Genomic DNA, 16154 nt, shown 5'->3' with positions numbered 1-16154 from the left:
CATTAAGGTGGATGTGGACCCCAACATCCAGGCCGTGCGTACCCAGGAGAAGGAGCAGATCAAGACCCTCAACAACAAGTTTGCTTCCTTCATCGACAAGGTGTGGTTCCTGGAGCAGCAGAACAAGATGCTGGAGACCAAGTGGAGCCTCCTGCAGCAGCAGAAAATGGCTAGGAGCAACATGGACAACATGTTTGAGAACTACATCAATAACCTGAGGCGGTAGCTGGAGACTGGGCCAGGAGAAGCTGAAGCTGGAGGCGGAGCTTGGCAACATTCAGGATCTGGTGGGGGACTTCAAGAACAAGTATGAGGAAGAGATCAGTAAGCATATAGAGATGGAGAATGAATTTGTCCTCATCAAGAAGGATGTGGATGAAGCTTACATGAACAAGGTAGAGCTGGAGTCTCGCCTGGAAGGACTGACTGACGAGATCAACTTCCTCAGGCAGCTGTATGAAGAGGAGATCCGGGAGCTGCAGTCCCAGATCTCCGACACGTCTGTGGTGCTGTCCATGGACAACAGCCGCTCCATGGACATGGACAGCATCATTGCTGAGGTCAAGTCGCAGTACGAGGAGATCGCCAACCGCAGCCGGGCTGAGGCGGAGAGCGTATACCAGATCAAGTATGAGGAGCTGCAGATGCTGGCTGGGAAGCACAGGGATGACCTGCGGCGTACGAAGACAGATCTCCGAGATGAACTGGAACATCAGCTGGCTCCAGGCTGAGATCAAGGGCCTCAAAGGCCAGAGGGCTTCCCTGGAGGCCGCCATTGCAGATGCTGAGGATCGTGGGCAGCGAGCACTCAAGGATGCTCATGCCAAGCAGCAGGAGCTGGAGGCAGCCCTGCATCAGGCCAAGCAGAACATGGCACGGCAGCTGCATGAGTACCAGGAGCTGATGAACGTCAAACTGGCCCTGGACATCGAGATCGCCATCTACCACAAGCTACTGGAGGGCGAGGAGAGCCGGCTGGAGTCCGGGATTCAGATCATGAGTATCCACACGAAGACCACCAGCGGCTATGCAGGTGGTCTGAGCTCTGCCTATGGGGGTCTCACAAGCCCCGGCCTCAGCTACGGCCTGGGCTCCAGCTTTGGCTCTGTCGCGGGCTCCAGCTCCTTCAGCAGCACCAGCTCCACCAAGGCTGTGGTTGTGAAGAAGATGGAGACCCGTGATGGGAGGCTGGTGTCTGAGTCCTCTGATGTCCTGCCCAAGTGAACAGCTGCAACAGCCCCTCCCTGCCTACCCCTCCCAAGGCTGCTCCAGAGTCCAGGAGAGAGGCCGCTGTGCAGGGAATGGGAGACCCACCCGACCCTCAGCCCACCCGTGGGAGTTTACTGCCTGGGGACTCCCCTTGCCCATGCCTCTAGCTGCAAAACAATTCAATTGCTTCTGGTCCAAAATAAAATCTCAGCTAGCTCAGGAAAAAAAAAGAAGTGGCGGTAATGAGAAGTATTCAGATTCAGGTGTGAATCCACATTTTTGCATGTAGATTCTGCACAACCAACTAATGAATCAAATGTGGAGTGGAGAGAATGAAAGAGAAGCAAGTTCATGTTCTCCCCCTTCCCCTGCTTCTTTGCTTCTCATTTATTCATCTAATAGATATTTGCTGAGTCACTTCCATGTGTCGATATCTGTGCTAGATACTGAGATAAAATAGTGAGCAATAACCAGATATAGTGGCCACGGGGGTTCTAGAATAGTGGGGAAGAGAGATATTAAACAGGAAAAAATATAAAATAAACAATTTCCACTGTATACTATGAAGAGGGGATTCACAGACCTGTTAGAGGCTATAAGAGAGGAATGAGTGTCCTGACGAGGTGATGCCAATGCTGAAGTGGGAGTAAGAGTTGTCTAAGAAAGAGGCAGTAGTGCTCCAGAAACAAGGGGCAGTATGTGGCAAGTCCCGATGGCTTGAAGAGAGAACAAGGCGCCAAGAAGACTGAAGTGGATGTGCTGGGAAGCCATGTGGAAGTTCTAGCTCCCTTTTATGAAAAATGGGAAGTCTTATGAAATTTATAGGGGTAAGAGTTGAGGTGGGAATAGTGATAACAGGATAAAATTTATACTTTTGGTGGAGAATTGCTTGAAGAATCGTCGAAGGGGATGCAGTTAAGCCTGTTACCATACGTCAATGTCTTGCATTAGGCTGGGGCTACTGGATACCTGATGGTGCCATTCCCAGAGATGAACAACTGGAGGAGAAACACTGTCCTGGTTCATCAACCCACCTGACTTGCTTTTCTCTGTTTTGCTTACAGCTTCTCCTCCCCACAACTTTGCCTTTCATGTGGTTGTTGCTTAACATGGCTTATCAAACCTCTACTTCAGTGTTACTGCTAGCTGCTTTGGTTTCTCAGATTTCCCATGCCAAATTCCTGGGAAAAAAAGGTAATTGGCCCAGTTATTCTTTTTGAGGCAGGAAACACAGGCTGTGGCAGGCTCACCAGCATTTGAAACAGATGCCCATTAGTCAGATCCAATCAGATTTATTCTTAAGTCAGGGGAGAGAGACAGACCCCACAGTGAAAACAGATGCAAAGGTATTTGCGAATGGTGGACATTGATAGATACCGCCACTCTAGTTCCATTTTGGGAAAAGTAACTACATGTAGAGAGATAGATATTTACATACCCAGAATCATATCTGGTGTTTTGTTTGAGGTTTTAGAAAATAAGCTGCCAGGAATCACTTTATTAAACACTACTGCAATAGGAAAATGATCAAACAAATTCATTTTACCATCATCAAGAGAAATCAATCTTTTTCTATGCAGCAGGACTTTAAGAAAATCTTAGTAAACTAATTTTTCAATCTTTTATATTAACAAAAATACCTATAATTCCAGATATGGAGTGGGGGGGGCAGAGAGAGAGAGAGAGAGACCCTATTTGCCACCAGTGGAGGCAATAGCACCATTCCTGACTCTGAAAATTGGCAATCGAAGAGAAAAAAGTAAACAATTACTGACCCTCTTTATGAGAACTTCTATTTTATTTCAGTTTAAGTTCTTTGTTATAGAAGACTATCAGCTAAAAATGTAGGAGAAATAAGTGAATTAGACAAATCAGTACTTTGTAACCCCATTTGTAATAATGTTCCAAATAAAAATCATTAATAGATGCTAAAATCATGTTGTGGAGAACAGAATATTTTCAGAGCCCCCAGATACCATCCTGTGGATTACTTGCTAACTGCAAAGGAAATAACATTCATTTATAGTAGAAAGATCTGCTGATCATCATCTTACTTGAGAGTTCAAACTTAACATCACTAGCTCTTCCGGTCCTAGGAGCTTCGGGAACCGCGGCTTGGGTGCAGACATGGCCAAGTCCAAGAACCACACCACACACAACCAGTCCCGAAAATGGCACAGAAATGGTATCAAGAAACCCCGATCACAAAGATACGAGTCTCTTAAGGGGGTGGACCCCAAGTTCCTGAGGAACATGCGCTTTGCCAAGAAGCACAACAAGAAGGGCCTAAAGAAGATGCAGGCCAACAATGCCAAGGCCATGAGTTCACGAGCTGAGGCCATCAAGGCCCTCGTAAAGCCCAAGGAGGTTAAGCCCAAGATCCCAAAGGGTGTCAGCCGCAAGCTCGATCGACTTGCCTACATTGCCCACCCCAAGCTTGGGAAGCGTGCTCGGGCACGCATTGCCAAGGGGCTCAGGCTCTGCCGGCCAAAGGTCAAGGTCAAGGCCAAGGCCAAGGATCAAACCAAGGCCCAGGCTTCAGCTCCAGTTTCAGTTCCAGCTCAGGCTCTCAAAGGTGCCCAGGCCCCTACAAAGGCTTCAGAATAGATATCTTTGTCTGCCAATGCGAGGACAGAAGGACTGGTGTAACTCCCCTGGGGCTGCCATCTGCATGGGGCTGGGGTCCTCCTGTGCTATTTGTACAAATAAACCTGAGGCAGGATTAAAAAAAAAAAAAAAAAAAAAAAAAAAAAAAAAAAAAAAAAAAAAAAAAACATCACTAATAGTGGAAAAATTTGACACTTTGTGCCTTCTACCGTGATGTGCTCTGAGTGGATGGTATAATCTACAGAATGCTTTTGCCAAACATATTTAGCCTCAATCTATTCAACTTCCTAACCTGAGTACTAGCATGCAGTATAAAACATTATTAGAGCAGAAAGCTAAATAACACCCAGAAGAAAAAATTAGAAAAATTCAAAATACAATATGAAACATTATTCTGTAAGTAGTTGGTCTGGTTTCTCAATGTCAGAGAGAGAGAGAGACAGTACACACACACACATACACACACATATGCATATATATGCTGAAATAGACAATTAGATAAATTTGAATGTAGAATTGAATCAGATGAAATTAGCATTAATTTTCTTAGGTGTGATAGTGGTCCTGTGGGTCTGTAGGAGAATGTCATCAACTGTCCTGGTTTTCTAGGACATGGGGAGGGAGTGAAGGGGTTCTCAACACTCAAGACTTTCCATTTAAAAACCAGACCAGGATAAGTTGATCATCCTAGACCCACTGAAGAACTTAGGGGTTAAGTGACACAATGTCTACACCTGATTTTCAAGTGGTTTGGCAAAAAATTTATATATATATACATACATAATATAGATAAATAAAGTAAAATGTTAACAATTATTGAATTTAGGTAGAATTTATATGGTTATTAATCATTCTACTACTCTTTTGCCATTTATATATGTTTAAAATTTTTCATAATAAAAAGTTGGAGAAAATATCCTTAGGTAGCAAAAGATGATGTAAAAACGAAACCAGACAGGATCCATTTAAAAAAAGAACATTCTATTAGATCTATTAGAATCTGAAACTGAACTTACTAGATAAAATATTTGAAACTGAAAATATGATAAAACAATAATTTAATAGAAGGGTTGAAAAATAAAATTAAGGAAATATCTCAGAAAGCAGAGCAAAAGAACAAAAATATGGAAAATGAAAGAGAATAAAATGAGAAGTCTAATTCAGTTTAATATTCAAATGACTGGAGTTCCAAAAGAGGAAAGAAAGAAAATAGAAGGGAAGCAATCAACAAGTAATCAGGGGTAAAAAATTATTAGAAATGCGTTAACTAGCTTCCAGATTTAAAGGGCCCACCAAATCTACAACGCATATAGATAAAAAGAGATCTACACCAAGGTTCATCATTGTAAAATTGCAGAACACAGAGAAAATTGAAAAGGAATAGAAGCTTCCAGAAAGAAAGAAAAATTTGTTTTGGGCCACATTGAAAGCCATCCTGGGCCACAGGCAACCTGTGGGCTGCAGGTTGGACAAGCGTGGCCATAAAGCATCTTCAGACATGCAAGTTACCCCAAAAAAATCACCTCCTGTGCATGTATTTTTAGAAAGCTTGGAGAATAAGCCAAGAAAGTGGAAAACCTAAGACTGAGGGACCAGGAGAGCCAACAGAAAGAGGAGATAAACGAATCCCAGGACAGTGGTGAAGGGGGAGTCCCAGGATGAAAGCTGAGTATCAGACCTAGAGTGCTGCCATTTCAGACAGGACGTTGTCAGAGGCTCTGGAAGAGTCTTCTATAGGAAGATGACATGAAGAAAATATCTAATGAGTCTAGCAGTCTTGAGGGGAGCGTTCATCAATACATAAGTTAGGGGATGAATGATTGATAAGTAAAACAAAAATCAAACAAAAAGAGGAAGGTAATCATTAATTCCAGGAAAAACCAAAAAGTTCCGCAGTAAAAGTAACGATCAAGTAAAAGTAACTTATCAGAGTTTATAATTTATTTCAATTTCAGATAGCATTTAGGTAGTCATAATAAAATAAACCCTCATTGTTAATCTAATAAAAAGTATGAGGCGGAGAATGAAGTAAAGGAAAGGAAGTATGTATGTGGTAGGAACAGGTGAGGCTTGGTATGGTACAGATGACAAAAATCCCAACTTCCATAGTGGGAAGGCAATAGATAATGCCTAAAATAAAATTGATGTGGTACAAATTCAAGCACTTTAATTCAAGTCATAGTGGTAAATAATGAAATATTCAGCAATGTCTTGAAATTTGTTGTTTCTCAAAGAGGGAAATGCTGGAGTGGGGATGGGAAACTATTATTTTTCCTTACCAACCTTATAAAATTATTTGATTCTAAACTATGGTTAGCTATGTGCACTATGTTTTATTAGTGAGAGAGCTGGAAAAGAATAAGGTCTAGTAATAAATGTAGAGATGCCTAACTTAAAAGGAAGATAAAAGATTGTTTTTGAAAGTCTGTAGAAGAAATAAGAAAGTATATAGGAAGAAATGAGAAAAATAACTACAATTTAGTCTGAAAAAGTAATAAAATATTTAGTACATCCAAAAGGATAAATATATATGACATATATCCAAGCATAAAATGATTAGATGATGTTAAAAGAAATACATCAACAAGTAAAACAAGTTACTTCAAATGGAGAACTAGCATGAATTACTAAAAATAAAGACATGAGCAGAGAAGTGAATAAGAAATAAAGCAGATGTATAATTAATTTTTTAAACAATAAGTATGATTTGGGTCAATATTATCTGGTTGTTTTTATGTCAACAGATTAAAAAATTATGGTGCAGTTATTGAAAGAGAAAAGTTGTAAACAACTAGAGCACAGGAGAGGGCATATTTCATGTCTAACATGAAACACAGATCTGCAGAGAGGGCATATTCTATCAGAAAAACACCCAAGGAGGAGAGAGAGAAAGTGCTGCATAATTGATTAATGTAAGTGCCAATGGATCATTCTATCTGGACCTCCAAATCTTATTTGCAAAATTAATTTAAAACAGGCTTGAATAAGAATCTAGTTATATTAAAAATGCTTGGGTGATTATAAACAATGGGCAAATGATTAATGATAGTATAATTAACTCTAGGGCAATGTGTAGTAGGGCGTTGCAAGAGTCCATGTTGGGTCTGGTCTAGTTTAATGCCTTTAATGATCTGGAAAACGGAGTGAATAGAATTTATAGGTGGTACTCAATTTTTCACTGGGTTCATGGCCCTAAAAAGAACGTTTTCCTGGCATGGTATGGATGGCACTCAATCTGGCATAGAGGAGGATGGATTACAATCTCTAGTCCTTCACCCTCGAATGCTTGCCTTGTATATTAGAATTAATATTCTTTCCACCTGGCCCATTTTGCAAACCATGGCTTTCTCTGAAACATTTTTTTTAATTCCCTTTACTATATTTCTGCTGAAAGAACATGTGAAATGGCTCTCCCCTGCCCTATATGTCAGTTACTACTACTGTCTCAGGATCTGAATTCATGCTCTGATCTCTTATATACATTTAGCATACAAGTCTGCTATAGATTTAGTTCAATGTAGTTCAAATTTGACCACCTTGTTCTGTGAGTTGGACAATAAATTGTATGTGTATTTGTATAATTGCACATATACTAGTTGCATGTGTTGTTTGCTTTATTTATATGATTTTCAAAATCTGATTCTTTAAAATCTCTCCCTTAAATCATAGGCTAAATTATGCCATATTATCTTGTGACAAGACATTTTGTACTCTATTATCCAATTAGGAAACTTCATTATTTTTTGTAAGGTTGGGCTCTCTCAGTACTTTTACTTTAGTTCCCTAAGAGAGGCTACTAAGTTGATTCCACTTTCTTTTTGCTTTTGAGGGCTTATTGAATAAGCCTGTTTCATTAAAATATTCTAGTCATTTCTAAGTAATGAAAGTGCCTCAGTTATCCACGTTTTAGGACTCAGGACAAAATATGACTGTAGATGACCAGAATATGCCACTCCAAAATATACTTTTGTAGCATATTTCAAACAGGTTATTGTGAGAAACTGCAAACACAGAAGTAGCTCTCAAAAGCTGCACTTTTGTAAAAGAAATTTATGTCTATAAAATAAATCAGCATTAGTAAAAGTATCTGTACCAGAAAAAGGGCTGCTTGAGACTTTTAATTACCTGAGAGACTTCTTATCCCATAATAAGGCAACCTTTATTCACCACACACTTCCTGCCCTCACCCTCCCATAACTTGTCTCCAATACCTCTCAGAAGCCCCAAGACCTTTTTCCTCTCTGTGGCTCAGAATACTATATAATCTTCAATGATCTGGCCCTTCTTTGATGTCTTATATTTCTGTGGGACTCCCATGCATATATATGTAATTAAATATGGTTTTTCTCCTGTTAATCTGTTTTATGCCAATTTATTCTTATCTCCCCCCTACACATGCAAAAGGGATTCAGGCAGAGAGGACACCCACTAATAAGGCATGGGCTTTATTTCAGCCAGCAATTTCACCCAAAGTCAGCTTTTTTTTCCACAGTAATGAACACAAAAGGAAAAATGATATTTGATTTTTCTATTTGCCTTCTCTTTGTCCTCTTTATTTGGACAACTAAGGAAGGAAGAATAAATATTAAGAAAATAAAAGGGCAAGAAAACAATTTGAGAGTTGACTAAATTATCTACCAGCAGACAGTTAACCCAAATTATAAAAAAAAATCTTGTGGGATTATAGCAAAATGTTGGACTGAACCACACATCTACCTCCTTTTCCACTCAAATCCCTTTAAAAAATTTTGCAATAAATAAATCTTTAGAATCACAAGAAAATAAATTAGTTTTTAAAAGTGCTATCAACAGATCAGAAATTGTGAAAAATTCCTAGGAAACAGAAAGCACATGGGACAAAATGGAGAAAAAGATAGCCTCCCCCCACCAGGCCCCCCACACACACCCTGCTAACCCCACCACCACAACCACCAGCAACAACAACAACAATTTCAGAGGTAATGAAGGAGGTAGCGAGGTGGATCGTGGTTAGGGAAAGTTTACCAAGATACATTGTTAAGTGAAAAAAAAGCAAATTGAACTACAACATATTGTTATATAACTACAGTATTGCTATATAAAGGCAAAGAAAACAATACTAAATATTTTAAATTGCATATACATATGCAAATAAAAATTAAAGTTCTGGAGAAATACACAAAGCCGTTAACATAGTTGGTTGTCTCTGGAGAGTGGATTGGAATTTAGGGGGCATGTGGTATGGTTTGGCACTGTGTCCCCACCCAAATCTCATCTTGAATTATATTCCCATAGTTTCCACGTGTTGTGGGAGGGACCTGTGGGAGATCATTGAATCATGGGGGTGGTTTTCCCCATATTGTTCTCATGATAGTGAATAAGTTTGACAAGAGCTGATGGTTTTTTCAGGGGTTTCCGCTTTTGCATCTTCTTCATTCTCTCTTTGCCTGCTGCCATTCATGTAAGAAAGGACCTGCTCCTCCTTGCCTCCCATTATGATTGTGAAGCTCCCCCAGCCATATGGAACTGTAAGTCCAATTAAACTTCTTTCTTATGTAAATTGCCCAGTCTCGGGTATGTCTTTATCAACATGAAAATGGACTAATACAGCATACTAAGGATTATGATCTTTCATGTTATATTCTTCTCTATTGTGTGTGTGTGTGTGTGTGTGTGTGTGTGTGCGCGCGCGCGCGTTGTATTGTTTTGTTTTTTGAGACAGAGTCTCACTCTGTCACCCGGGTTATAGTGCAGTGACACGATCTCTGTTTACTGCAAACTCTGCCTCCTGGATTCAAGTGATTCTCCTGCCTCAGCCTCCTGAGAAGCTTGGATTACAAGCACGAGCCACCATACCCAGCTAATTTTTGTATTTTGGGTAAAGACAGAATTTCACCATATTGGTCAGGCTGGTCTTGAACACTTGACCTCAAGTGATCCATCCCACCTTGGCCTCCCAAAGTGCTAGGATTACAAGCGTGAGCCACTGTGCCCAGTTGTGTGTGTGCTTTAATACAGGGAATATGTTTGCAATTTAGTTATAAAAATTGATAATGAAAATATTTAAAGAAGAGCACTTCTGTAAATAGGCTATATTTCCTCTTAGGGGTTAATTTAATTAAGCTCTAGACATAGATACAGAAAAAATCCACACTACTTTCCAAATTAATTAATACTCAATGAGTAAAATTAAGAAACGTTGCTTTAATTGTTTCTATGTCATTACTGGGAAGTTAAATAATTGCCAAGGAGGTTCTCCTAGAGTCTGTATATTCCTACTGAGAAAACAAATGCTAAAAAAACTCAGCAAGGGGCATCCTGCAAGGTTGCACAAACTCTGATAGAGATGAGAAAGGAAGAAAAAGGGAACACAGAGATTTGGGAATTATGGAGAAATGACTTGTGCACTGAACTACAGATAAGAAGACATCTATACTTTAGTCATGCTGTCCAAATGCATTTATTTTTCATACTGATATGAGAACCTATCCCTTGGCTGAGTGTGACTCCACTTAAGGGAGCTTAACATCAGTTCCCAAAGGCATGAGTGTGACAGCAGTTCATCAGAGTCACAAGAAATGCATATTTGAAATGACAAGCAGCAGGTGGCTGAGTCCTTCTCTATTACTTTTTAAAATCAGTATGCATGTGGCCCTGATCAAATAAATCTTAGACTCAAAATCAGCCCCTATTATTTATTGAGGACCAGCTATGTGCTGGTTCCTAGACTAGATGCTTTCACATACATACCTTATTAATTCCACAGTGTTAAAAATAAATGTGCTTCCTGCTATTAAAATATGAAGTCATCCTGAAGATAAGCAAAGACAGCTTAGAATTCTCATCTATCCCCATGCCAGCCAGAGATTTGATGATTATCTTAAAGGATGAATGACTTGAATGCGGATATTTCATTGCATTGAGAGCTTATTTTTATTCATTTTTTAAAGACTAACTCAATAGTCTTCAAACTTTAGAAATATTATGCAGTTACATACACAAATCCATGTAGGAATTTTCAAAGATCATTTTGACTACAGGGGATTCCTGACTAAATGACTTTAGGACCTTATGTTGCTGGAAGATGTATATCTTAAAGACACAGAATCTATTCTTATATAATTAAATTCAGAAGCTCCTGTAGTTATATGCAGGTTAAAGTCTGATCCTAAGTCCATTTATTTATAAGAACAATGTAACAGGTATATGAACCATCTGTACAGAGCTAACTAATATCACTTTGGTTTCTATCATAACATGTTCTTTTTTTTAAGCACATTCAATGCTTTTGAATTTATGGGATTATATATGATCTGGTAATAAATCTGGAAATGTTACAAATTGCCTTGGAGCAAAAAAAACAGCACTATGCCTATGACTAATTTAACTACATAACTGCTGACATCGTCCTTTGGCAGTGATACTCTGCTGAGATGGGGCTGAGGTGATACTCTTACACAAACATATAGTTTTGTTTGTTTGTATCTCTCCAAACTCCTAAATTCAAAGTTAGTTTGCAAAGGAGTTTCTGTTTTACAGTCTTTATTCCCAGTACTCCCATCTCCAACATGTGTCAAAGCAAATCTGGCTGGTTAAACAAAGGGAAGGAAGAGAATTTCATACCATTAATGACCTCTTCCTAACTTCTGTTTGTTCAACCTGGAAAGAAGAAGGCAAGTAGGTGGATATTGAGATGTTATCACAACTCAGACTATTCATAGGTATCCCTCAGCTTACCTGCTGTCACCACCTACAGTAATATGGGGAAATGTTAGCTCATCTTTCTATACTGCTTTATTCATTCACTATCTCTCCAAATAGAATATTACTGTCTTAAAGGAAGGAGTTTCACCTGTATTGTTAATCTCTGTACCTCATACTTAGAAGGATAAAAAATAAGTGTCCATGTAATAAAGGAAGAAAAGAAAGGGGGAAGGAAAGGAAATATAGGAAAAAAAGTAAATGAAAGGTATTAATGTTTATCACAGTCTTTAACAATCATATTTTCTGTTATGCTCTAATACAACAAAAAATTATAGTTGACAGATGATGCAAGAGAACACGATTCTCTGCATGAAAACTTTCAAGAAGCTTTTAATTTCTCAAGTCAGTTGTCATCTTTATGAGAAAAAAAATGAAATTTTCCTCTCTTGTAAATAAATTTGCACTCATAAACCCAAGATAACTGCTAGCAAATCCACTTGCGTATTTTGCTGGTCTTTAAGTAAATGTCTACGTGTATAATGCATGTATAAATCAGAAATTAATGGAACCAATTACCTGCAAGTGTTGGATGAGAACAGAATGGAAGGAATAGGGAAGGGAGTGAGACCACCCGAGTATATTTTGTAATATACATTTTACTTTTGAAGTAATGTTTTATATATTTTAAGAAATATAATTATATCTACAACGATGAAAAAGCCCTAAATTGAATATAAACAAAATCAAATGAAGCTAAAATTTTGAATATCAAATTTTAACATAAGCACCAAAAAAGAATCAATTCAAGCAACTTCTAAACACAGTACACTATATGTATATGGTACACACCCTCAGAACTGCAAGAAATTTTGGATTTTACTTAGTTGGCTTGTTCTTGATACTATTATAAAAATACTTATCCTGAAATATATTTTTCTTATAAAATAGAGAAAATGATTAAATTTAATTTATCAATGTTTGAACCAGAGTTCTTACCATGGAAGGGAAAATACAATAAAAAAATGAAGAAGGAAAGGGGGAGTGTGGTATGGAAATGGAATAGACAATTCTGTACAAACTAACATTTTTTTAAAAAGTATATATTTGTTAGCTTTATCACTAAAAGTTTCTAGAAATAACGACAAACAACTGGCAATGAACTCATTTACCATTCAGGTCTCCCTTTGCTACTTCCTACTAAAAGGAACCAAAGATCTGTAAAGACAAGAACAATTCCAGATCTGAAGCAGAAAAAGTACAGTGTGAGGATGGAAGATCTTAAACTAGAAAGGAAGTGCTCAAGAACAAATGACAACGTGTCAAAAAGTCACAAGAGGCAGCTTGAAGGCATCATTTTGATGCTCAAATTGTCTCACATTCAAAATTCTAATGTGAAAGAGAATACATTAAATGTTTAAAATCAAGTTGAGTTCTAGCTTCTTAAGATGTAGAAAGTTGGAAAGTGTCATTCCAACCCCCAAGATCAAGTGAATGTTACATATTGCATAAAGGCATAATTTTCTTGAACCCATCTAAGACCTAAGTTTTCCAGTGTATCCAACTAATATAAAATCTAAGTTAAAAATGGATGCTTCCTGGAAGAGACAGTGCATGAGCCGTGGGTTGCCTCTGGCAGGGCACAGAGGAAGATGAGGTCATTAGACAAGTGAGTGAGAGGCAAGGGTAAAATTTTTAATGAATTGCTAAAAGTTGAGTATGGGCAAGTATGAAAATACAGAGCCACTGGAAGGTTCAGGTACAAGGAACATTTACAAGCACTTTCAGGTTACTCTGCACAGACCCCAGTGGGCACTGGGAGGAAGACTGACTTGGGCAAAGTGGAGAATGTAGAATGTCTCCCTCACCAGGCAGCCTGGAGAAGGAGAGTAACTGCTACTGAAGAGACTTGACAAAAAATTGTTTGAGGCCCGGATCTTTAGGAAAACAAAATCTATAAAGGATATTATTGGGACAATTGGAGAAATTTGAACATGGAATTTACATAAGAACTGTTACATATTTTCAGGATAATCATGGTCTTGTGGTTATGTAGTGATGTGGTATAATATAAAATATATTTAGTCTTTGTCACTGATTCCTATCACAAAGCTCTTAAAACTCTTGGAATTTCCTGAGTAATAGGAATGTCTTTGCTATTCATAACACCCTTTGCCTAACACCTAAGTTTTTGCTAATGAGGTGACTTGGGATGGGGCTCCAGGATAGCCTGTGAAGGGGTTGGTCACCATGAAGACCTAAGGATTAGAGGATTAGAGTTGGAACTTTCAGCCCCACCACCCAACCTCCAGAAAAGGGTGGGAGAGGGTGAGGAGGCTGGAGATTGAGCTGTATAAAAACTCTTGAACCCTTGGAGGTGCTAGGTGGCACGCCTGAAGAGAGCCTGGAAGCTCCACATATCTTCCTCCGTATCTTACCCTATGCATTTCTTTGTGTGGCTATTCATCTGTAGCCTTTATAATATCCTTTATAATAAACCAGTAAATGTACATAAAATGTTTCCCTGGATTCTATGAGTGATTCTAGAAAATTATCAAACCCAAGAATTGGTGTATAGGAACCTCAATTTATAGCTGGTCAATCAGAAGCACAGGCCACAGCCTGGAACTTGTGATTGGCATCTATAGTAGGAGCAGTCTTGTGGAACTAAGCCCGTTACCTGTGGTATCTGATGCTTTCCAGGTAGTGTCAGAATCGGAGTGATTTTAGGACATCCAGCTGGCATTCAGAGAGTTGGAGAATTGCTTGGCATGTGGGGAATAATCCCTACACATCTGGTCACAGAAGTACTCTGTACAATGGGGAAAGGAAAGTCTGTTCAATAAATGGTGTTGAAAAACTGAATATTCACATGCAGAATAATGAAATTAGACCCTCCATCATACATAAAAATCAACTCAAAATGCATAAGACTTAAATGTTAAGACCTGAAACTGTAAAACCACTGGAAGAAACCATAGGGGGAAAGCTTCATGACATTGGTCTGGGTGAAGATTTTTTGTCTATGACCACAAAAGCACAGGCAACAAGGCAAAAATAAACAAACTGGATGGCATCAAACTAAAAAACTTCTGCACCACAAAGTAAACAATCAAGAGAGTGAAGAGACTACCTGTGGAATGGGAGAAAACCTTTTGCAAACCATGTATCTGATAATAGGTTAACATTCCAAAATATACAAGGAACTCAAACAACTAAATAGTGAGAAAACAAATAACCCAGTTTAAAAATGGGCTAAGGACCTGAATAGACATTTCTGAAAGACATACAACTATCCAACAAGTAAATGAAAAAAATCCTCAAAATCACGAAGCATCAGAAAAATGCAAATCAAAAACACAATGAGATATTACCTCAGAGCTGTTAGAATGGCTATTATAAAAAAGATGCAAGCTAACAAGTATTGCTGAGGATGTGGAGAACAGGGAACACTTGTACACTTTTGGTGGGAATATAAATTAGTACACCCATTATGGAGAACTTCAAAAATTTCAAAAAAAAAACTTTAAAAAATTCAAAATAGAAATACCATATGATCCAGCAATCCCACTGTTGGGTATATCTCCAAAGAAAATGAAATTGATATTATGAGAAACACACTTACCTGTCCAAACCCAAAGAATGGACTCCGGGACACGAAGAATAGCAGAAGGGAGTTTTTTTTTTTTTTTTTTTTTTGAGACGGCCCAGAAGGGAGATTTTTAATGGCGGTCTTGCAAGATCGGGTGTCTGGTAGACAGGCACATCCGGGCCAGTTATTTCCTAGCATCTAAGTCCCTTCACCAGTTCTTATTGGTTGAGTTCTGTGGGGTTGTAATCTTCCCAGACATCACCCAAGTTTCATTATCCCCTTATAAGGTCATACCCTGGACCCCTTCCCTGCTTAAGTTTTGATTTTTCAATAATGAAACTTTATGGGCTGACCCCTCCTCTACATTCCGTTCACTTACCGTAACTTTCTAGGTGCATGAGCCATTCGGTTTGTTATGTCCACAGGCTGGCTGCCAGTGCTTAGATTTATCGTGCCTTGCAAATGGACCATTAAAATACCTTCTTACAGTATGTCAAGAGACATCTGCACCTCCCATCTTCGTTGCAGTTTCATTCACAATAGCTACGGAATTGAATTAACATAAGTGTCCATCACTGTGTTAGCGGTGGCGAATCTGCAGAGGTCTGCAGCCATCTCCAGTCCTTGCTCTTCAGAAGAAATAATTTGACTGAGGGACATAAGGCAGAGTGAGAGACTGAGGCAAGTTTTTTTTGTTTTGTTTTTGTTACAGAGTCTCACGCCATCACCAGGCGCCAGGCTGGAGTGCAGTGGCACGACCTCGGCTCACTGCAACCTCCGCCTCCCGGGTTCAAGCAATTCTCCTGCCTCAGCCTCCCGAGTAGCTGGGACTACAGGCGCACAACACCACGCCCAGCTAATTTTTTTGTATTTTTGGTAGAGACGGGGTTTCACCATGTTGGCCAGGATGGTCTCGATCTCTTGACCTCGTGATCCGCCCGCCTCGGCCTCCCAAAGTGCTGGGATTACAGGCATGAGCCACCGCGCCCAGCCAGGCAAGTGTTAGAGCAGGAGTGAAAGTTTATTCAAATGCTTTAGAGCAGGAATGAAAGGAAGTATAACATAC

The 16154-nt window shown here is 39.2% G+C and overlaps 1 protein-coding gene across 1 annotated transcript in view; it reads left to right on the top strand.

Annotated features, from left to right (window-relative positions):
- The window catches only part of LOC128931339 (uncharacterized), a 241011-nt gene that overhangs the window by 202724 nt on the left and 22133 nt on the right, over positions 1-16154 (top strand). Inside the window, exon 5 of the transcript XR_013532182.1 lies at positions 9205-9323. The gene's annotated coding sequence lies outside the window, so the exon portion shown is untranslated. The remainder of the gene's footprint in view (positions 1-9204; positions 9324-16154) is intronic.

The sequence above is a fragment of the Callithrix jacchus genome, chromosome 2 (genome assembly GCF_049354715.1).
Source record: "Callithrix jacchus isolate 240 chromosome 2, calJac240_pri, whole genome shotgun sequence".
In the NCBI taxonomy this organism is placed as follows: domain Eukaryota; kingdom Metazoa; phylum Chordata; class Mammalia; order Primates; family Cebidae; genus Callithrix; species Callithrix jacchus.
The sequence above is the reverse complement of the archived record's forward strand: the minus strand, read 5'-3'. Positions and strand labels throughout refer to the sequence as shown.